Source organism: Rhinolophus sinicus, chromosome 18 (assembly GCF_057876585.1).
Source record: "Rhinolophus sinicus isolate RSI-liver-muscle chromosome 18, RSI-T2T, whole genome shotgun sequence".
NCBI lineage: Eukaryota > Metazoa > Chordata > Mammalia > Chiroptera > Rhinolophidae > Rhinolophus > Rhinolophus sinicus.
Window position 1 is genome coordinate 50,693,419 of NC_142518.1, and position 24,243 is coordinate 50,717,661.

Sequence of the window (24,243 nt, forward strand, 5' to 3'; positions counted from 1 at the left end):
TCTATCACGTCAATGGAAATACGAAACAGGAAATTTTAACAAAAACCTATCATATGACTTCCTTAGGGCACAAAGAAATTGTACACTGACCTCATTAAAAAAAAAAAAAAAAAAAAACCACTTAAAATTCTATGTAATTGAGCAGAGACCCAAGATAGTGGAGTAGATAAGCACTGTGCCTGCTTCCGTCTGTAAGCACATTAAAATTACAACTGAATTATAGAACAATCAATCTGGAGAATCATCTGAAGTCTGGCTGAATAGAAGTTTTATAACTAAAGATATAAAGAAGAAGCCACATTGAAACTGGTAGGAGGGGCAGAGATGCAAAACAGGCCCCAAACCTCTGTCTGGTGGTTTAGAACCAGGAGGCATATCTTGACCATGAAGTTTCCCAACAGAGGAGCGAGAGACCCCAGCCCCACACTGGCCTCCCAGCCCAGAGCACTGGCACCAGAAAGAGAAGCCCCCACAACATCTGACTGAAAAACAGTGTGGATTCCGACTGTTTGGGTGGGATGGAAGGTGGCAGGAAACCCAGATGTTCTCTTAAATGGCCTGCACACAGACTCTCTTACTCGTAGGTACTCACCCTGGGCTCCGGTGAAGGGACAGTAACTCCGGGGGTGTCAGAGGCTTCCAGGGGCAGACTGAGGTATGGTGACTTCGGGTGAGAGCTGAAGGACAGTTGCCATTTGTCATGCGAGAGACCCTGCTTGCTTCGCCATTTGTCGTGTGGGGCAGCCTGTGGGGTCTCAGCTCTTGCTCCCCACATAAGAATGCAGGATGTGGCTAGGACAAAAAGGAACACCCACGGAGCCATAGGTAGGGGAGTCATACCACTATAGTCTCACTGGAGGCTGGGCGAGACACACGATCCGCAGTCTGCCATTCACTTCTCTGCCTGCCAACCAACCAACGAACCAACCAATCAACGCAGTCCAGAAGTTACATCAGTAGCCAATTGGCTAACCGGTTACAGCTGATGGCCAACCAATCACAGTTGATGGTCATTCACTGCCCGAGCCAGCACCTCCCCATGCGAGGCCGAGAGCCTGGAAACTGCTCTCTGGGACTCTGGCCCCACACCATGCTTCCTGTGAAGGAGCCTCCTCCCATGCAGCTGGAAGGCAGGTGCCATCTTTGCTGTGTTGAGACCACCCTCACACAGCTAAATCTGAATCTGATTGGCCTGGTGAGCTCTGCTGCTCCACCATGCTGACTCTCTGGGATGCCACCCCACTCATCTTGCCCAACATCTGAGGTACTTTCTCTGAGAGCAGCCAGCCCTGCCATCATTGCATTCTTTCTTAGAAAACTATCAGAGTCCTCAGGCCCTAGGCAGGCGGCAGCTGGCCTCATTGTGCTCTGAGACTTTTTGCTGTGTAGCTCCAGGCTCAGCACTGACACCAAACCAGGGTTTAGATGAAACTGTTGGTCACAGCCACAGTTCTTCCCAATCTAGTGACTCCCTGAGGTCCTGCCTCACCCAACTTGTGTACCACACTAGGCTTTATCAATGATTGAAACTTAAGGGAGCTGGAGGAAGCAGCAGGCCTCATGGTGTCCTGGCTTTTTGTGGAACTACCTCAGGCCTGGTACTGGTAGTAGCCATCCTCAGTTCACAGTGTGGCCTCTCCCACACACCTCCAGGGTTAGCAAAGGCAGTGAACATCCAAGGATTGCTTTGTATTAGGTTGGTGCAAAAGTTAGTGCAGTTTTTGAAATTATTTTTAACCTTTTAAACCGCAATTACTTTTGCACCAACCTAATAACTCCTACTGGGAAATCCATGGCCAATCACAGGGAGTGGGTGACCTGGGCCTGCACCGGAACGCCTCTTAAGAAGCCCCAGAACCAACATATTGGAGATTGGCTTCAGACCACAGCACAGCACCACCCAATTAGCCCCACAGTGACACACACAAAGGGTGGTCTCAACAGGCACCAGAGCCCACTGGAGTGAATCCTACTCAGTGGGATAAGCCCCCACACAGCAGCCCAAAAGCTGTGGACATGGCCAAACCCCACAGCCAATCAACCTGAAGGCCAATCCCAACCACTGATATGCCAATAGCAATCAAGGCTCAAATATAACAGAAGAGAACATACAACCTTACAATGGACACTCCTGGTGCACCCAGAGCAGATGACTATGGAGACTGTGCCAGGGCCCCACAGGGCACCGACTATATAAGGACACCCAGCCAAGACTGGGAGACATAGAAGATTTACTTAATACATAGAAACAAGCAGAGAGGCAGCCATAATGAGGAAACAAAGAAATATGTCCCAAATGAAAAACAGGAGAAAATTCCAGAAACAGAACTAAACAAAATGGGGGCAAGCAATCTACCAGATAGAGTTCAAAACAATGGTTATAAGGATGCTCAAGGAACTTAGTGAGAACTTCAACAAAGAGATAGCAAGCATAAAATAGGACATAGAAACCATAAAAAGGAACCCATCAGAAGTGAAGAATACTGGGGGGGGGTGGCTGGACAGCTCAGTTGCTTAGAGCGCGAGCTCTCAACGACAAGGTTGCTGGTTCAATTCCCACATGGGATGGTGGGCTGTGCACCCTGCGACTAAGATTGAAAATGGTGACTGGACTTGGAGCTGAGCTGCGCCCTCTACAAATAGATTGAAGGACAACAACTTAGAGCTGATGGGTCCTGGAGAAACACACTGTTCCCCAGTATTCACCCCCCCCCCAAAAAAAAAAGTTAGAAAATAAGTGAAGAATACAATAACTGAAATAAAGAATACAGACTATTGACTAGATAAAGCAGATGATCAAATCAGCGATTTGGAAGACAACATAGCAGAAAAAACCCCATCAAGACAACAAAAAGAAAAAATGAATCACCCAAAATGAGGATAATTTGGGACCTCTGGGACAACATCAAGCATAACAACATTTGCATCATACGGGTAGCAGAAGGAGAAGAGAGAAAGCATGGGATTGAAAACCTACTTGAAAAAATTATGACTGAAAACTTCCCTAACCTGGCAAAGGAAATAGACATACAAGTCCAGGAAGTGCAGAGTCCCAAACAAGATGAACACAAACAGGCCCACACCAAGACACATTATAATAAGAACAGCAAAGGTTAAAGACAAAGAGAGAATCCTAAAAGCAGCAAGAGAAAGTTAACTAGTAACTTATAAGGGAGCTTTCATAAGATTTTTAGCTGATGTCTCAATAGAAACTTCACAGGTCAGAAGGGAATGGCACAAAATATTCAACGTGATGAAAAGCAAAGACCTACAGCCAAGATTACTCTACCTAAGGAAGCTATCATTAGAATCAAAGGAAAGATAAAGAGCTTCCCAGGCAAGAAAAAGGTAAAGGAGTTCTTCACCACCACAGCAGTTTTATAGGAATGTTAGAAGGACTTTTTTAAGATGGAAAAAAAAAGCTAAAAAGTATGAATAATAAAACGGCAATAGCTAATCTCTATCAACAATTACTTTCAATGTAAATGAATTAAAGGCTCCACTGAAAAGACATAGGAGGACTGAATGGAGAAGAAAACAAAACCCTTACATATGCTCCCTACAAGAGACTGACTTCAGACTGAAACACACACACATAGATGGAAAGTAAAGGGATGAAAAAACATGTTTCATGAAAATTGAAACAAAAAACAAAACAAAACAAAAAAATCTGGGGTAGCAATACTTATATGAGACAGAATAGACTTTAAAACAAAGGCTATCACAAGAGACAAAAACGGACCCAGTAATCCCACTTCAGGTTATTTTTCTGAAGAAACCCTAATGCTACTTTGAGGGGACGTCTGCATCCGTACGTTCATTGCAGCATTGTTTACAATGGCCAAGATGTGGAGGCATCCTGTGTGTCTGTCAGTGGAAGAATGGATAAAGAGGAGGTGGTACATGTATACAATAGAATATTGCTGAACCATGGAGGGGAATGTGTTCTTCTTATCTGCAGTAGCATGGATGAACCTAGAGGGTACTTTGTTGAGTGGAGTGTAAGACAGAGAAAGAAAGATGCAATGTGATTTCGGTTATATGTGGAATCTAAAGAACAAAATAAACAAACAAAACAGAAACAAATTCATAGATACAGAAAACATATTGATGGTTGCCAGATAGGAGGAGGTTTTGGGGGTGGTGGGTAAAAAAGAGGAAGGGATTAAGAAGTACAAATTGGTTGTTACATAGTAATCATGAGGATGTAGGGCACAGCATAAGGGATATAGTCAATAATATTGTAATAAGTATGTATGGTGTCAGATGGGCACTAGATTTGTTGGGGTGATAGATGGGAGAGGTTGAGGGACAGGGTCAAAAAGGTAAAGGGATTAAAAACTATAAGTGGGTAGTTAAAAAAATAGTCATGGGGATGTAAAGTAAAGCATAAGGAATATAGTAAATGTTATGGTAATAACTATGTATAGTGCCAGATTAGTACTAGACTAGTAAGAGGGATCACTTCTTAAATTATATAAATGTCTAGCCACTATGCTGTACACCTGAAATTAAAATAAAATAATATTGAATGTCAGCTGTAATTGAAAAATCTAAAAAGGGGGGAAAGATGAAGGGGAATAAGAGGTCCAAATTTCCAGGTACAAAACAAATAAGTCATTTAGGGCAAATATCATCAATAATATTGTGATAGCATGGTACAGTGACAGACGGTTGCTGGACTTATTATGGTGATCACTTCTTTAGGTATATGAATATTTAATAACTATGGTGTATCCCTGAAACTAATATAACATTGTATGTTGGCTGTATTTTAATAAAAATCTTAAAGAATCATAAGTAAATAAATAACAATGAAAAAATTCTATGTAATTAATATTTTACAGCTACATAAAATCTAAATATATATTCATAGTGACATGGGTACAAATTGCAAGACAATTTTATGTATATATTCTCCATATAAGCATATCAAAAGACATACATCCACAAGGACAATGTGTCTATAGCTATATGTTTAATGTCTAAATTCAAAGAGGATTAATGTTTGTTCATGAAAAGCATTATCAAGTAAATATGCTAGACTTACTTGATTGTTTCAAAATTATCATTTATTAGCTTTTAACGACACTTGCTTTTATCACAAAGTGGTAATAAGTTAAAATAAAATACCTTTAAACTACAAATACCTTATCATACACTCAGACATCAAGACTTCTGTTGAACAAATTTTTAAAAATAATCAATTTTATGTCTTGGCCACTGTAAATAAAACTGCAATGAACATTGGAGCACATATATCTTTACGGATAAAGTGTCCTTTGATAGATGATTAGATAAAGAAGATGTGGTATACATACACAATGGAATATTATTCTGTCATAAATGATGAAATAGTGCCATTCGCAATACATGGATGGATCTTGAGATTATTATGCTAAGTGAAATAAATCAAATAGAAAAAGTCGAGAACCATATGATTTCACTGATATGTGGGATATAAAACTGAAAACAACAAAGGACTAAGACAAACAAATGAAGAAACAAAAACTCATAGATACAGACAATAGTTTAGTGGTTACCAGAGGGTAAGGGGGGAGGGAGGTGGTAGATTAGGGGAAAGGGGATCAAATATATGGTGATGGAAAGAGAACTGTTTCTGGGTGGTGAACACACAATGTGATAAACAGAATTGTACACCTGAAACCTATGTAACTTTACTAACAATTGTCACCCCAATAAACTTTAATTTAAAAAAGTCAATTTCAAGCAGATAATAAGGTGAACAACGGAAATATAAATAGGACCTCAACTGGATAATTGATTTCCTTAGCTCTTCTTTCATACAATCCCATATGCATACACTCATACAGAATATATGACAACTAATGAGCAGTGATAAATAGTATCTCCTGATGAGCTAAATAGTACCTTGATCCATACATATTTGTTGACTACATTGTTTCCTTTTACATTTCTAACCCCAAGCAAATTGTGCAAGTAAATCACGTCTACCTTTCACTAGTTTATGAAAATATTTCCATTGCCACAAGCATTGGCCACTAACATCTTGCAATTCACATTCTAGGTTGACACCTTTAAAATGTAGGTTGCATTTTAATTTACTATTCAGGGAAGCTTTATAAAATTTCCCATAGTCACACACTGGAAAAGTGATTGTTAGTAAATTATTTATTATTTCAAAATAATCTATATGTCTCTTGGATTTCACTATACTGTGAATTTATCCTTTTTGTTTCTCTCTTAACCTTTTTTCATCATGCACATAACTCCATCCTACCCTATTGTATCTTTTCTCTCATGCCACTCCCAGAGAGAATTTTGATTGGTAATTAAAATTTGTTTTAAGAAGGTTAATACCATATTTCTTCACTTAGACTACATATTCTTTTAGTGCTTTCTGAATCAGATTTACATAGTATATGTTAAGATTTAAGGGTAGTTTTACCTAGAAGCAAAGAGGTGGACTATTTATTTATATAGTCCATTCCTGATTTTACTGCAAAAGTCTGCAAAAACTTTGGGGGGGAAACTATATACATCCTGTTCTTTGGGGTTTAGAGGAAGTTTCCTTAAAGCACAATATCTAGTGGTATATATGTAACAATATATAAATACACACATATATAGTGTTAAAGCAACATACACGCGTTTAGTTAATTCATGAAATAATGGAAGCATAAATTGAACCCCACAAATACTTTGAACAGACTAAGAAACAGCTTAATAACTTAAAAGCCTCGTGGATCACAACACAAATCTGATAGCCACAGGTAAAAAAGAAGAAAGAAGATTATTTTATTTCTTCTTTGAAAGAAGAAAACAAAAAGAAAAACAAAATCTTTCCTATACAGCCAAAACTATATCTTCGGGTCTCTGTTTGAGGAACGCCACCTTAGGGTACTCAATTAATTACATCAAATGTCTTTTAGCCAACTACAATAAAAATTTTTTTTAAAAGAGAGAATTTTTGTCTTTATACCTGGTGGAAAGGCTCTGTGTGTGAGTGAATGCATGAATGTTGTGGGTTTTTCTTTTCAAAATTATCAATGAAATAAAAACCTCAAATTTAAAAATTGTCATAAAACTTGCAGACCTCTGAAAACGTGTCCTTGGACTCCCGGGGGTATGCAGAACTCAGTTTGAGAGACACTGCCCTATGTTGAGATTGTGATGTTAAGATAGAAAACACATTATTGCCAAATCATAGACATATATATGTTTGAAAAGTGGGATTAACCTTGACCCCTGATGTTTTTGTTATCACTGCATTTCTCCTGCCTAGTCATATTTCTTACGTAGATATGAGACACATAGGGAGAGATTGTTACTCAACTAACATGATCCTGGGTATTTCATCAAAATTATATTCCTTGGTGTTAATCAAACCAGATCTGAACACATGAAATACACTATCCAGGGTTTGATCATGACCATGTTCAGTAACTGTTATTTTATTTCTAATATTTATTTCTAATATTTAAACTGACAACCATTTGCAAAAGGATTCTCAAGGCTACTTAGAAACTACAGATTCACCTATGAATTGTGAGAACATGTATTGCTCCAATATATTTTGCAGTAGTGAGTAATCAGAGAAAAACTTTTTCTAGAATAACCCTCTCCTCTCCAAGTCACTGCTTTCAAAAGCTGCCAATATATAGAGGTATTACCACAGATATTTTGACAATTTACTCATTTTAATTTATTTATTAAGCACCATTACATGCATAGCACCATTAATGTACTGTGTTCTGAACCTAAGTCTTCAACCATTTTAAAGGGGTCAAGGGAGTCAAAAGAACAAAGGTGTTTCTCAATAATGTCTTTATTACTTGTCTTTAAAGTTGAAGGTTAGAAAGTGGGCAATGAGCAGCAGGGATGGTCATTATTGATACCGCTTCCTGAAGAAAAGCTGAACACAATTTTGAAGGCTTTATGTGCACTTAATATCTTTTATTAACGTAAGGATTTAATAAGTTCTTAAAATTAATTAACAAATAGAATCAAAGAATTTTTAATCTAGAAATGCCCTTAGATATTTTGAAGATTATTCCCTCATTTCACAGTTGAACAAACTGAGGGCCATGGATGTGAAGTAATGTAATTCATAACTTGTTTTATGAAAAATGTCTAATATATATCATAAGCCCTTTAATGTCTAATTCACTTTGTCCAACATGAAGCATATTATAGAACACAAACTTACTAAATAAGTGATTTTGATGATACTTAGATATCAACTAAAGGACAATCCTGACTATACTCATTTGCTAGGGCTGCTGTAACAAAGTACCAAAAACTGGGTGGCTTAAACAAAGACTCATTTTCTCATACCATGTTTCCCCGAAAATTCCAGACCATCACCTCTAATGCGTCTTTTAGAATAAAAATTAATATAAGACCAGGTATTATATTATATTATATATTATATTATGTTATATAAGACCTGGTCTTATATTGCATCGAAATAAGACTGGGCCTTACATTAATTTTATTATAGTATAATATAAATATATTATATTATATAATATTATACCCGGTCTTATATTAAAATGAAACTGGGTCTTATGTTAATTTTTGCTCCAAAAGACGCATTAGAGCTGATGGTCCGGCTAGGTCTTATTTTCGGTGAAACACGGTAGTTCTGAAGCCTAGAAGTCTGAAATCAAGGTGTTGGCAGGGTTGATTCCTTCTGAGACTGTGAGGGAAAGATTTGTTTTAGGCCTTTTCCCTTGGTTTGTAAATGGCTATCTTTATGGTCACATGATATTCTCCCTATATTTGTGTCTGTATCCAAATGTATCCCCTTTTATAAAGACACCAGCCATATTGGATTAGGAGCCTATTTTACTCCAGTATGACCTCATCTTAATTTAACTAATTACATCTACAGTGACTCTATTTCAAAATAAGTTTATCTTTTCAGATATTGGGGCTTAGGACCCCAATAAATCCATTTATTTTGGGGAGTGCACAATTCAACCCATAATACTGACTAATTGCTTATTCCAATAACAAGATTATAGGCTGACTTTCCTTACCAGCCAAAAAAGCCATCAATTTCTGTGCTCCCCTCCCCACTCAGGAATATCTATATCCTAATTCCTGGAACCTGTGAATATATTACTTTCCATGGCAAAGAAAATTAAGGTTTCAGGAGGAATTAAATTTGCTAATCAGCTGATCTTGAAATAAAGAGATTATCCTAGATTATTTGAGTGGGCCCAATGTTATCATAAGGATCCTTAAATGTGGAAGATGGAGACAGAAGAGTGTCAGAACGATATGGTGTGAGAAAGACTTGATCAGCCATTGCTAGCTTTGAAGATGGAAGGGGGCCACAAGCCAAGGAATGTGTAGCCTCTAGAAACTGGAAAAAGTAAGGAAACAGATTACTTCTTAGAACCTCCATAAAGGAAAGTTCTGTTGACACCTTGATTTTAACCCAGTGAGATCTATTTCAGACCTCTAACCACCAGAAATGTAAGATAATATGAGTTGTATTAAGCCACCATGTTTGTGGTAATTTGTTTAAGCAACAAATAGAAAACTAACACAGCTCCTCTTGAATATATTTGTGACAGTGACCCAAATACATATATACTCTTTTGTAACAGTCTGTTGACAAGTCATGTAATTAGGATAAATATCATTCCAATGTAAGACCATTACTATCATCAAAATAAGTGAATTCACTCAGACTCTTAACAATTTTACTTGTCATGTAGGTATAATGTTGACTCCAGAATGGAGCAAAGCTGATATATATTAACCAAGTAATACTTTGATTACATATTTATTTATACATGTGAAAATGGAAATTTTCAGGTTCTTTCTATGATTACCAGCTCTTAGAATTCTAAGTTGTACATGAAATTATATTTCACTTTATATCAGTTCATCTCAGACTTTAACGTGTATATGAATCCCCTGGGAATCTTATTCAAATGCAGATTCTGATTCAGTAGATCTTGGGTGGGACCAGAGATTCTATAATTTCTAAGAAGTTCCCAGGTGATGATCATGCTGCTGTTCCATGGAACACACTTTGAGTAGCAAGGATTTAATAGATACAGATGCATCAAATTCTACCAAAAAAGTAAATTGGTTTCACATCACAATCAATGGTAAGTTAAAAAAAAAAAATGTTTCTCTCTACATTAAGTACTACTAGCTGGGAAAAAGAAAAAAAAAAAACAAAAACCTCAAAGGACCTTTAGCATCTTTTAAGTGAGCTTATAGGTTCTAAATAAAATGCCTGATGGATGAATTTATTAATTTACATACATATTTGAAAATAACTTCACGTTGTCTTAAAATATTGGGGATGAGTCAAGGCAGAGCATTCTATACCTAATGTAATACTTCCCACTAATGTAAAAAGTATTTCTTCACCTACATTTTACAATGCCCTGGATCTCTTCAAATTGTTACTCTGCTGAGGAGATTTCAACACAACACATGCTTGGTCTATGAACGAGCAAAACTCTTTGGAGAATGGGTTCTCAGATAATTACTTTCCTAAATGGCATAGCTATTTCATCCACAAAACACACAATGGTAGGCCAAACTAAACAAGTAAGAAAGCATAATATGCAAAGAAATATATTAAAACAATACATTAGTGAAGTAGAAAACTTATCTCACAATTTATTTTTTCACAAAACACAATCAAGAAACGCATTCACCATTGCCTGGTACTAAACAGTAGAAAAGATTAATATATGGGTCTGTCTACATGCGTTCTGCCACTGAAGCCATTACAATTTTTTCATCTCCACAAAGAGAAAAAGAAAATGTCATAGGCATTAGAGACTCAGCAAGAGAGAAGTTAGAAGGAAATTAAGCACACACACACACACACACACACACACACACACACACACACTTTTTAAAAACAACAAATAAAGATGGGCCTCTCACTCTAGCTCTCCAACCTATAACCTAGTAGTTAAAAGTACTCTATAATGACACCTGCTTTAAAATCCTGCCTCTGTCACTTACCACTCATATGACCTCGGGAAAGCACTATGCACAAATGCTTATCTACATGAGAAAAGTGTTTGCCTTTGGCATATAAGTCACATGTTTGCATGACTGTTTTAAGAACCTTAAAATAAATTGCTCCCAACTCCAAGGAAAGTGAGGCTGAGGAAATGTTTTCCAAAAATTTTGCCACTCTGACAACACATTTAAAGATTCTAAGGATCCACCAAATTTGACATAAGTCTAGTTCTAAAGAAATAAGAGACCAAGAAGGTAGGACAACTGCTGTTGTAGATTTCTTTAAGACTTGAAGTATAGCATTTAAATGACAAAATAATGTGATATATAGATGATGTATTACAGAATTGTACACCTGAAACCTATGTAATTTTACTAACAATTGTCACCCCAATAAATTTTAGTTAATAAAAAAATTTAAATAAATGACACAATATAATCTCATTTATTCATTTGACATGTACCTAGATCTCTGGTTAATTCAGACAATTTTGCTACTAGTTGGCATAAAGATGACTCCATTTGCTTGTACAGACAGGTTTCAGTTTATTGTCTTAAGATGTTATGCAGCTTGGAAAGGTCTCATAATGTCAAAAACAGCTTCTGTATATATTAACCTTTCAAGCTTCCTTCTTATGCAGAATATATCTCTCTAATATTTGTACCATTTACTTCCAAATCAGTATGCCTAGATATAGTGTACTCAGTGGAAGTATATTAAGACACACCCAATTTCATGTTTAGTTAACTAGCTCCACTATAAAACCAAAATCAACAATTCAAATATTTTTATCCTATTGGGGATTAACACTACACAAAAATATAATTACCTCTGGAAGTATAATACAATTTTAAAAGCATAAGTAAATAAATGTTTTAAAAATATATTTTATATACAATTTCATGCCATCTTTTTCAGCCAAGACTGACAGAGTGTTAATAAAATACTTAAAAAGAAATGTAAGTATACACCATTTGGTCAAGCTTAGAAATCACTGATTTTGTAGAAATAGTGTGGTGTTCCTGGAAGACATTATGATATAACACACACACACACACACACACACACACACACACACACACACACACACATTGTACTGGGACTCCAGAGATTTAGATCCTCACTAAAGCTCTGCCAAAAAATTAATTGCATATCACCTTGGTCAAGTAGAGCTTGTGATTAAATTTCAGATAGACCCACCTGTATTTGCATCCTGTGACCATTTTGTTGTGGCCCCAAGAAACTCAACTACTTTGAGCCTCTGTTTTCTCATTTGTAAAATGGGAATATTAGAAACTATCTCATAGGGATGTTGGTTTAAATGTGATAACATATATAAAGTTGTCAGCACAATTCTTGGCATTAAATGCTTAATATATATTAGCATTTATTAATGCTGGCAAGGTACTTCACTTATCTGGCTTCAGTTTTCTCATATGTAAAATGAGGTGACTGGATTGTCATTAGAAAATCCATTCCAGCTCAAACTTACAAATTAAATGAGAAAGTCCAATGCCATCCTCTCATTAAGATAGCAATTGTAAAATAAACCTTAGAAGCACAAATGTCACACTCTTATTTTTTTTCATATTTTACTTTAAGCTCTCTAAAATAAGCAGCACATTGCTAAGCATTATAGTCTATCTAGAGTGTCCTACCTTTGAATAATTTTGTCTATTCGTCTACATATAAATGTCTAAGTAATTCTCATTAATTATTATGCAAGCTGGCTACAAACTAAAACACTTTGGAGGGATTCACATAATGTAGGTAATAAGAGAAAAAAATCAAAGAGAAAGGATTTTTCAGTTATAGTAAATAACAATCATAGTTCACTTATAATAATATATGACAATGATTTTCAAATTTACATATTCTAATACCCTTTTGGATTACTCTCCATCCATGTTTCTAAACCACATACCTTGATGTAATATTGGGATGGTGCCTCAAAGTGAAGCAGCCAAGTGAAATCCATAAAACACCTCTATGTTAAACCATGATCACACTTTCTTCCAAATAAAACAGATCTGTGAAACAATGCAGTTTGAAGCCCAAGGGGTAGGAAAGTGACTACTGATGTGCTATACAATAGCAATTATGGCAATCATGAGAATGATTAGCTATGATTCAAGAGACATACAAATGAAAACCATCAGTGGTAGTCAATGTAAAGCAGCAATTGCAAGATATATTAAAAAATATATATATAATTAATAGATTTTAAGAGAAGATATGGAGAAAATATGTGAAAAAATTACAGACAGAACAACTTCTTTCATAATGTTCCTTTGGTCTTGTTTATGGGGACAGAACGTATTTGGAGGCCACCCATTATATAGAGATGTCTTTATTTCCTTTTCTTTGACTCATATTCAGGTTTATTCAGTCACTGGAAGGTCCCTTGACCAATGATGAATACATTTTCACATATATACCGTTCTCTCTATAACAATAGTACTTCATTTCCCAAGAAATTGGGAATCAAAGATCATATATGGCTGCAGATATTGCAAATAGTCATCCAAGTGCTGTGGGCAGAGAATAAAAAATTGGATGGCATGGGCCTAACTTTTAAGAAAGGGTTTAAAATCCAGTTGAGTCTAGTCCAACACATACACACACACCAAAGTACATAAGAGGAATATAAAGCAGTCTATAAGAAAGTAACAGATAAAAGAACAAATGTAGGAGTTCTAGAAAAGGTGAAGTTAATAAAGGTTGGGTTAGACTTGGAAGGCACTTATGGACAGGTGTAACTTGAGTTAAGCTTCCAAAGTGGGTAAAATTTGAATAGGCCAAAGAAATAGCATCCTAGGTGAAGGGAATGGTAGTGGTGCAAGGAGCAAATTTCTGGAGGTAGACTGTTCATGGGACATTAAGGAGAGTTCTGTAGTGAAGAATAAAGTAAAACAAGGTACATGTGGTACAATGAAATGAATTGGGCTTGGGACAATTGAAAATAGGGAGCCAAGAATATTTTGCTGAAAAAAATGACTTGATGAAAGAAGTGTTCATAGGCCATTAGTGTGGCAGGGTGAATGAAGGATTTGGGGCACAAGTGAAGGCTTGCTAGAAGGCTTCTGGAGTTACTGGATGGGTGATGATGAGAGTTTAGATTGTAGGATAAGAGAAGAATGGTAGGAGAGGGCTTTCAAAGGAAAATTCACCAGGACTTAACCTCTTAACTACCTATGAGAAATGGAGAAAAATCCATATTCTGCTGTGAAATAGGACTTCATGATCAGACAGTAGAGCAGAATTAATAACACTATTGTACAATTTCTCCACCAAGAACAAGCAGGCAGATTGTTTCTCAGGGTTGGTGAGTAATAGAGCCCCTTCCAATGGAGGGGTGTTGGGCAGGATTTGCCTTTGGTGGTTCTAGCAGAGACAGAGGAAGAAGAAAGAACTTAGCACGAAACCGGAATCAGAGACAAAGGCTTTATAACAGACCTTTCCAAAAAGAAAGAAAGGGCAAAAAAGGAAAATGTCTTACTCCGAGTCTCCACAATGGACCTCACTCTGCATCTCTCCCACAATCACTGAGTGGCACCCCAAATCAGAGTTCCTTGAAGATTAAAAGTTGGATTCACTTGACTAATTAGTGGTTTTTTCCCCTCCAAATTGTTTCTTATCTCAGTAATTTCTATTCCACAAATGCCTCTCTGAATTCTTTGCATTATTCCAAACCTGGTATCTGTAGATTAAGAATGTGCCCTCCTAAATTCATCAGGCCCATATTGGGTCTGTTTATGCTCAGTAGGCCAGATTTAAAGTAAGTGGCAGATCCCTGTTCAACTAGCACTTGAAACATCGCAGGGCCAACCCCCAACCCTTTCCACATTCTGCCCAGACAGGGCTCAGCCCCACCCACTCCAGCGAAACGGAAAAAGCGCCTGCGCATACTCCACGCCTATTCTCCTCGCCAAGAACTACCCCCTCCAAGTTGCTAATGCGCAGGCGCAGCACAGTCAGTGCGTTTGAGTAGGGCTGTGAGAAATCTACTGTCCAGTGAAATCTAGAAGCGGTGGAATTCACCACCCCCCGGACACACACACTCCTTTCTTCGGAGGCAGAGGCACCACTTCCTCCTACTCCAAACCAGAAGCGCGTCCCAAACGTCGCCCCCTCTCGGAGCAAGGTCCTTAGCTCTCTGGCAATACCCACTGCGTCGCTATCTTCAGCTCGTTTCTAACCTCACGCTGCCACCAGGCTTCACTGGGAGGGTAGAGGCAGTTGACTCCCCCAAAGCCGCATCAGTTTGTTGGCAGCCTCTTTAGGCCTCTGAACCTACGAGCCCTGCACTGGGCAGAGCATTAGCTAGGTGCTTCGCTTGCCCTCCTTCGGCCTTCACACCCACCCAGTCTGGTTGCTTACCTCGGGCGTGGTGCGGTCACGGGAAGGATCCCAGATTAGGCCACTGTTGGGGCAGGCAGATTCAGCGAGATTTTTCCTGGGTCTCCACTGCCTTCTCAGACAATGAAATCAGCGTGTCCGATCATCAATTCTCATCATGATCGTGACGTCACAAAAGACAGCGGCCAATGGGAGCCCGAGATCAGCTTCGGACAGTCCCTGGCCTCAGCCCAGAACCCAAGAGTAGGGAGGGAGGAGGGGAGATAGCTGCCTGCAGTGGGGCTGCTTCTTCCCGCATATGTGTGCTGAGTCCAAAGCCAGGCCTCTCTTTACCTCTCCCTTCCTGAATAGCTGTGAACGCCCAGCATCCCTGTGACTCTAGTAATTATTGGTAGTTATATGCCAGCCATTTGAGCAGGTGCTGCCTGGTTTTCTAACTTGAGATTCACTTTCAGCAGAATTGTTGCAAGTTGCCAAAATCAAATGATCACATACGGAAATACAGTCTTTTGTGGCCAGTGTTCAATTGACAATTATATATTCAGTGTTACTAAAGTCAAAAATGTGTTCGTGGAGCGTTTGGAATTTGTCAGTAAAAGAGAGTGTACTGTTTTATGTGACCTTTTGACTCTGACTACTGAGGCAAGAAATTAAAGTTATGGGTTCTGTTCACCTAACCTCAATCTCTGTTCTGCCAGAAGTTACTTGAGTGATTACCATTACAACATTACATAAAAAAATTCAAACCATATGTTACATCAGTTAACACTCACTTGATACATTCCCCAAATTTGCAGATGCCATGAGAGATGTGGAATTTATTGGTCCTCCGCAATTTAGAATTAACATCATTCAGAAAGTAAGATTAACATACATTAAATATTCACAACAATAAAATACATGATCATGTGCAAAGTTATGAACTACAGACAAGCTACATCATTTAATGGCTGGAAACATAGGTGAGATGATAATTGGGGAAGCAGTCTATGTTGTAATTGAAACTTGATATGGTCTTGATTGGTAGATAAGAGAGGATGAAAAGCACTGTCTTAAAGGGGAAGGAATAAGCAAAAGTTAAAAACTATAGCTATGTATGATGTAAGGAGGTCCATGATTAAATCAGCCTGACGAAATAGAGGGCATATGTTCAGGACTAGTGAGAGATAGGATAGGTTGATAATAAAAAAGCCTTTAAAGTATGCTGAGAACTTTGATTTTATTAAAAGCCACTTTGATTTTATTAAAAGGCTGTAGGGCAGAGCTCCTTAACCCTCTTCTGTCGATGAGCAGAGCAGCTTGAGTGATTTTTTTAAAGCAAAAAGTCACAACATGCCCAACTCCAGACTATCCAATGGCTTCCATTCACACATACTATAAAATACAAACTTCTTACCACAGCCCCAAGGTCCTAAGTGATCTGTCTTTTGCCATGTTTTTGGCCTCAGCTGCTGCCACTCACTCACTTTCCAATCACATTGGCCTTCTCTCCATTTCTCAAACAAATTAAGCTTATGACCACATCTGTGCCTTTGCACTGTTGCTCCCTCTGTCTTTGAATGACTATCTCCCTTACTTGATCTAAATCTCTGTTCAGATGTAACCGCTTTAAAATTGTTAGATTTAAAAAACTTTTAAAAGTTAAATTTTAAAGCCAATTTTAAAGAGGTTATGTAACTCTTTAAAAGTAACCACTTTAAATTTTTAAAAAGGTTACACTGTAACCCTATTTCAAGTTATAACCTTTTTAAAAAGATTTTTATTGACATATAGCTAACATACAATATCATATTAGTTTCAGGTGTACATCATAGCTATTCAACAGCAACCACCTTGCACTGTACAGTTATTACCACATTATAGATTATATTCCCTATGCTAAAGAAGTGATCACCATGCAACCAACTGACACTGTACCATGCTATCACAATATTATTGACTATATTTTCTGTGCTTGTATATTACATCCCCAAGACTTATTTGTTTTATATCTGAAACTTTGAACCTCTTATTCTTTATCTTTCCCCCCTTTTTAAGTTTCCAATTAGAATTGCCATTCAATATTATCTTATATTAGCTTCAGGTGTACAACATAATGGTTAGACATTTATATAATTTAGGAAGTGATCTCCCCGACTAGTACCCGACTGGCATTATGCATAGTCATTATATTATTGATTATATTCCCTATAGTTTACATCCCCATGATTATTTTGTAACTAACAATTTGTATTTCTTAATCCTTTCACCTTTTCAACCCTGCCCCTGATCTCCCTCCCATCTATCACCTCGATAGATCTAGTACCCATTTGACACCATACATGGTTATGACAATGTTATTGACTGTATTCCTTATGCTATACGCTACATCACCATGACTACTGTGTAACAACCAATTTGTACTTTTTGATCCCTTCTCCTTTTCACCTACCCCCTCCCACCCGGCAACCATCAAAATGTTCTCTGTATCTATGAGTTTGCCTCTGTTTTGTTTGTTTGTTATTTTGCTCTTTATATTCCACTTATAAGTGAAATCATATGACATTTGTCTTTTGCTCTCTGACTCTCTACATTCAGGACAATACCCTCTAGGTTATCCATGCTGTTACAAATGGTGAGATTTTGTTCTTTTTTGTGGCTGAGTAATATTCCATTGTACATATGTACCACCTCTTCTTCATCCATTCATCCATTCATGGACACTGGTTGCCTTCATATCGTGCCTTATGTTAATAATGCTGCAGTGTACATATGGATGAACATGTCTCCTTGAAGTAGCTTTTTGGGTTTGTTTGGATACATACCCAGAAGTGGAATTACTAAGTCCTTCTTTGTCTCTTGTTATACTCTTTGTTTTAAAGTCTATTTTGTCTGGTATAAGTATTGATACCCCAGCTTTTTTTGTTTGTTTATTTACATTTCCTTGAAATATCTTTTTCCATCCCTTTGTTTTCAGTCTGTATGTTTCTTTTGATCTGAAGTGAGTCTCTCGTAAGCAGCGTATGTAAGGGTCTTGTTTTCTTATCCATTCAGCCCTCCTATCTTTTGATTGGAGAATTTATTCCATCTACATTGAAAGTAATTGTTGATAGGAATGTAATTATTGCCATTCTATTATTCATGTCTTTGATTTTTTTTTTTTTTTTTCTGTCTTAAAGAAGTCCCTTTAACATTCCTTGTAATACTGGTTTGGTGGTGATGAACTCCTTTTGCTTTTTCTTGTCTGGGAAGCTCTTTATTTATCCTTCAATTCTAAATGATAGCTTTGCCAAGTAGAGTAATCTTGGCTGTAGTTCCTTGCTTTTCATCAATATTTCATGTCAAGCCCATCTGGCCTGCAAAGTTACTGTTGAGAAACCGATAGTCTTATTAGAACTCACTAATAGGTAATTAATGGTTTTTCTCTTTCTGCTTTTAAGATTCTTTCTTTGTCTTTAACCTTTGACATTTTAATTATGATGTGTCTTGGTGTTGGCCTCTTTGGGTTCTTCTTGTTTGGGACTCTCTGTATTTCCTGAGCTTGTATGTCTATTTCCTTCACCATGTTAGGGAAGTTTTCATCATTATTTCTTCAAGTAGGTTTTCAATTCCTTGCTCTCTCTCTTCTCCTTCTGGTACCCTTATAATGCAAACGTTGGTACACTTCAGGTTGTCCCAGAGGCCCCTTAAACTCTCCTCAGTTTTTTGGGTTTCTTTCTTTTTTTGCTGTTCTGATTGGGTGTTTTCTGCTACCTGATCTTCTAAGTCACTGATTCGATCCTCTGCTTCATAGTCTTCATTTTTGATATTATATTCTTCATTTCTGACCAGTTCCTTTTAATGGTTTCTATCTCCATTTTTATGTTTTCTACCTCTTTGCTGAAATTGTCCCTGAAATCATTGAGCATCTTTGTAACCAGTGTATGGAACTCTTCATCTCTTAGATTGCTCATCTCCATTTTGTTTAGTTCTTTTTCTGGAGCTTTGTTCTGTTATTTTATTTGGGACATGTTTCTTTATCTCCCCATTTTGGCTGCCTTCCTGTGTTTATTTCTATGTATTAGGAATAGCTGCTATGTTTCCTGGTCTTAGTAGAGTGGTCTTATGTAGTAGGTGTGCTGTGGAGCTCAGTGGTGCAGTATCCCTGGTCACCAGAGTGGGGTGCTGCAGGTGTGTCTCGGGCTCATAGGTTGTGAGGGCTAACCATTACTACAGTGGAGGAGTTGTGGTACAGGGGCTGACCCTACAGAGCAGGATCTGCCTCGGCAGTGCTGTGGTGCCTGCCCAGTCTGCCCCTTGGATGTGTAATCATTGGAGGTAGCTGGGTGATGCTCCAGTTCGTTTTGAAGCTGGCCACTGGAGATGCCATTCCCAGGGCCACCTGTGATGGGACCTGCTGCAGGTCAATTTCAGCAGCAGCCAGTGTCCCACCCAGGGTCACCTGGCAGGAGCCACAAAGAAATCCACAGATGGCCATAGCCTGTGCCATGGTTGGAGGTGCCTTAATAGGCCAAACCATGAACCAAGGCAGGCTGCCACTAGTACTGGGATTAGGGCTGCTCAGCCAGAGGTACAGGACACACTCAAGCAAGATGATGCTTGTCACTCAAGCAAGATGATGCATGGCTTTTTATGTTCATTTTATTTTCATTTATTTGTATTTAGGTTAGGTGAGTTGAGGAGCCCAGGCATCTCGGAAAATCCTGAGACATTCTTACAAGCTGCGCTTCACCAATCTCTCATCATTTAGCAAGGTTCCCAGACAATTCACATGCACATTCAAAGCTGAGTTTCAATATCTAATTGTTTTCCTAGATAGTTCTTCTAGTAATGTGTTAGCTGTTGCATTTTCTTGTTTTTCTTTGCCTCTACTTCTCAGCAGTGATTTTCTTCTGCAGCATAAGAAAAGGCAGGCAGTTTTTATGAAAAAGCCACTGGAAGCAGCTTGGGTATGCCCAAAAGTTGGGCAGGGTGGGGTCTCAAATCACCAGGGTTTGACTTATGAGTGGTGTTAGCCAGCTTGATGGAGACACAGATATGGCGGCTGCCTGTGTCTGCATGCTGGGAAGGAGGATGGCTCAACAAAGAAACAATGGCCTTGGCCACCTCCCCCATACAGGAGAAAGTTGCCCCTTCAGCCCTTATCCTGAAGCCAGACAACTCGGGTTCCCCACCATATGTCCTTGTCACCTCTCCAACTGCTGCCCCAGTTCTGGAGCTCAGAGCCAGTGATTCCCTCAGTGATAAGTCTGTGTGTGATTCCTTTAATAGGAGTGCCTGGGATTCCAGCCGCCCTCCTTCTCACTCAGTCTCAATCTCTGCTTGTTTTCACAGCCAGAAATAATTATGGGGACTTCTCTCCCCTGCACTGGTATCCTGAACTTGTGGGGTGGTGGTGGTTGGGACCCCTCGCTCCTCTGGGGGCACCTCCACAGCCAAGATACCCCTCCCAGTTTTTAATGGTCACACATGGGTGTGGGACCAGCCTGTTTTGCATTTCCACACCTCTTATCAGTCTTGAGGTGGCTTCTTCTGCATGTTTTTAATTGTAGGGCTTCAGTTCAGCAAGATTTCAGGTGATTCTCCTTGATGGTTGTTTTGTAGTTTAGTTGTAGTTTTGATGTGGTCCTGAGAGAAGGTAAGCACAGCATTTACATACTGCTCCATCTTGACCAAAAAATCAGTTATGATCTTTTCAACAGTCCTTATACCTCCCTATACCCACTTCCTTATTTTATTTTTCTTCATAGCACTTATTACTGTCTGAAACACTATATATTTTTAGTTATTGCAAATGTTAGCTCCATGAAGGCTGGCATATTTTTTTTGTCTGTTTTGCCATTATATCCCCGGCAGCTAGAAGAATTCTGGACACAAAGTGGACAAATCAGTAAGTACTTGTTAAATGAATGTCAGAAAGCAAACTTTTAAAAAGGTTAGTCAGTCATCAATTTGTAGTTGCAATCAGATTGCAGATAGGCTAGAATGAGAAAGACTAGACAGTTGTGCTAATCCAGTTGTATTAAGAGCAGGGATGAAGAGAAATGATTGAAGTTGAGACATTTCAAAGAAGGAATGAAAAGGGTGAAAGTGAAGAATTCAGAGATGACCTACCTATGACAGATTAACATATTTGTTAAGTACCTACTGCATATCTTGAACTGAAGTGATTTGAGAGAAAAAGAAGGGCAGGGTCTCTCCCCTTGAAAAATTTGTAGTCCAACTGACAAATTTGTAGTTCAAGGCATTTATGAAACCACAGTACAAAAAGAGGTAATTAAATTCACCCAGTTGCTCATTCTTCTTTTCCCCTCACACTCTATATCGAAGCCATCAGGAAGTGCTGTAGACTGTACCTTCAAAATATGTCCCAAATCTGAACAGTCCTTACTTCCTCCATCACTACTACATTAGTCAATCATTATCATGTCTAGCTTGAACAACTGCAAAAGCATCTTACATGGTTTCCTATTGTCTACCATTGTCCTTTTTGAATAATTTATCTGCATAGCATTCAAAATACTTTTTATAGAGTTGAATCATATCACTTCTCCAACTTAAAGCCCTCCAAGTACATCCCATTACATTAACAATAAAGTCCTAAATCCTTTTAGGATTGGCAGTAAATACCTAAGGTGGGTAATTTTTATTTTAAAAATGTATAAATTCAATATGAGCTTAATACCCTCTAGGTCAACCCATGTTGTTGCAAATGGCAAGATTTCATTCTTTTTAATGCTGAGTATATATGTACCCCATCTTCTTTATCCAATTGTCTAATAATGGGCACTTAAGTTGCTTCCATATCTTGGCTATTGTAAATAATGCTGCAATGAATATAGGGATGCATGTATCTTTTTGAATTGGTGTTATGGATTACTTTGGATAAAGACCCAGAAGTGAAATTGCTGGGTCATAAGGCATTATCAGTGAAATAAGTCAGACAGAAAAAGAAATATACCATACGATTTCACTTATATGAGGACTCTAAAGAAAAATATAAATGAACAAACATAACAGAAATCGACTCATAGATACAGATTAAAAAACTAATGGTTGACAGATGGAAGGGGGGGTGAGGTGGAAGCCTGGGTGAAAAAAGCAAAGGGAGTAAGAAGTACAACTGGTTATTACAAAATAGTCACAGGGATGTAACGTACAACATAAGGAATATAGTCAATAATATTGTAATAACTATGTATGGTCCCAGGTAGGTACTGGGCTTATTGGGGCGATCACTTCATAAAGTATATAAATGTCTAACTACTGTGCTGTATACCTGAAACTAACATAAAATAATAGTGAAGGTCAAATGTAATTGAAAAAAGAAGGAAAGAAAGAAAGAAATGATAGGACTGTTTTATAAAGTCAAAAGGCCTCAAACTGGGAATGTTCAAGCATAATGACCATCAATCAGGAATGAAGGTTATCTATATTGAGTGACTCCTAAAGTTCATCCCAACATGAACAATACTAATTTTTGTATCATGTCACACAGGAATTAGTCAAGAAAATGCCTTAATGGTAGAAGTGGATTTGGAATTTTAGGATTTGGTTTGGTGGAGCTGAATGGGAGGAAAGCTCTAGGTTAGGGCACCACCAATGAAAGGCAAAGAATTTGCTGCTCTCCTATTCTTCAGAAGGTAGAATCCAAATAAAACATTTTCTCAGTGCATTTTGGGTCAGTATAGGGTTGCGAAACCAAATAAAGTGCTTTTAACTTTCTTTTTTTCTTGTTTAAACTTTTCCCATTAACATGCAATTTTAGTAAGCATTTTTCAGTTCATTTTAACCAAGGCAACCACTTACTGATACATGTGAAACCTGCCTATATAAGCCCAGAACACAGCTCTGGGCAATATGGTTTGAAAAAACTAACTTCCAAGTTCCTTAAAATTAGGTTAATTTATCTGTTAGAGCTGATTTTCATTAATCAGAGGCTCAATGTTTTGTTTGTAGATTATTGAAGCTGTTCTCTTTTACTTTTTTGCTGTCCAACTTTCAGGCATTTTTTCAGGTTACTGTCATTTCCAACCAAAGTTGTGCACCAAAATTGATGAGAAAATTAAAAATAAGTGTCTTTTTTAAAGGCTCTTGCTTCAAAGGATGAAGGAAATAAGTTTTAAATGAATCTGTTAAATTTATAGGTTCTTGATAGATTTCAATTATTTATGACAGTCTTGTTCTTAGTATTTTTGTTACTTAAAGAAATGCCATTTGAATAAACTTCCCTCACCATACTGTGGGCCAGGTCAGAATAAAATCAAGAGGGAAAATATACTCTGGCACAAACCTTTGGTGGAAAACCCCTCAGAATCATTCGCATATCCTCCTCTGCTCTAATGATTCTATAAATAACCTCTGCAGAATACTAAATTTCTACTTTACATTTTATTTATTAAGGTACATCATTTTATAGAAAATGAATTAATGTAACTTGTTCACCTAGCAAATTTCCCAAAATGTAACTGATTTCTGAGCACCTCTGTGGTTTTTGAGATGTGATGCATTACTAATATCCTTTTTGTTTCTACTTTAAACTAAGCATGTTTTTCCAGGACCAACAGTATCATTATCACCTTAGAACTTGTAAGAAATGCAAATTTTGGGACTCTACCTGCAGATACAGATTCAGAAACTCTCAGAATAGGGCCTAGTAACCAGTGTTTTATCAAACTCTCCAGGGAATTCTTACGTATGATAAAAGTTTAGATCCAATTGAGCTGTAAGTGTAAGGGAGAATAATAGAGTCAATTTTATTCCACAAGCATTTACTTAGTTCCTATTATTCGTCAACCACATAGAATTTACTAAAACATGATTTTTTGTCCTCAAAATATGCATCATCTAGTACAGCAGTCACAGACTTAAAGAGGAAATGCAAAACAGTGAGATAGATAGAGATGGGGTTGGGA

At 37.8% G+C, this 24,243-nt stretch overlaps 1 protein-coding gene across 3 annotated transcripts in view; it reads right to left on the reverse strand.

Moving 5' to 3' along the window:
• The window catches only part of HDX (highly divergent homeobox), a 198,996-nt gene extending 183,488 nt beyond the window's left edge, over positions 1-15,508 (reverse strand). For all 3 annotated transcript variants that reach the window (XM_074323748.2, XM_074323747.2, XM_019717595.3), the window contains exon 1: positions 15,371-15,508. The gene's annotated coding sequence lies outside the window, so the exon portion shown is untranslated. The remainder of the gene's footprint in view (positions 1-15,370) is intronic.
• Positions 15,509-24,243: the final 8,735 nt, after the last annotated feature.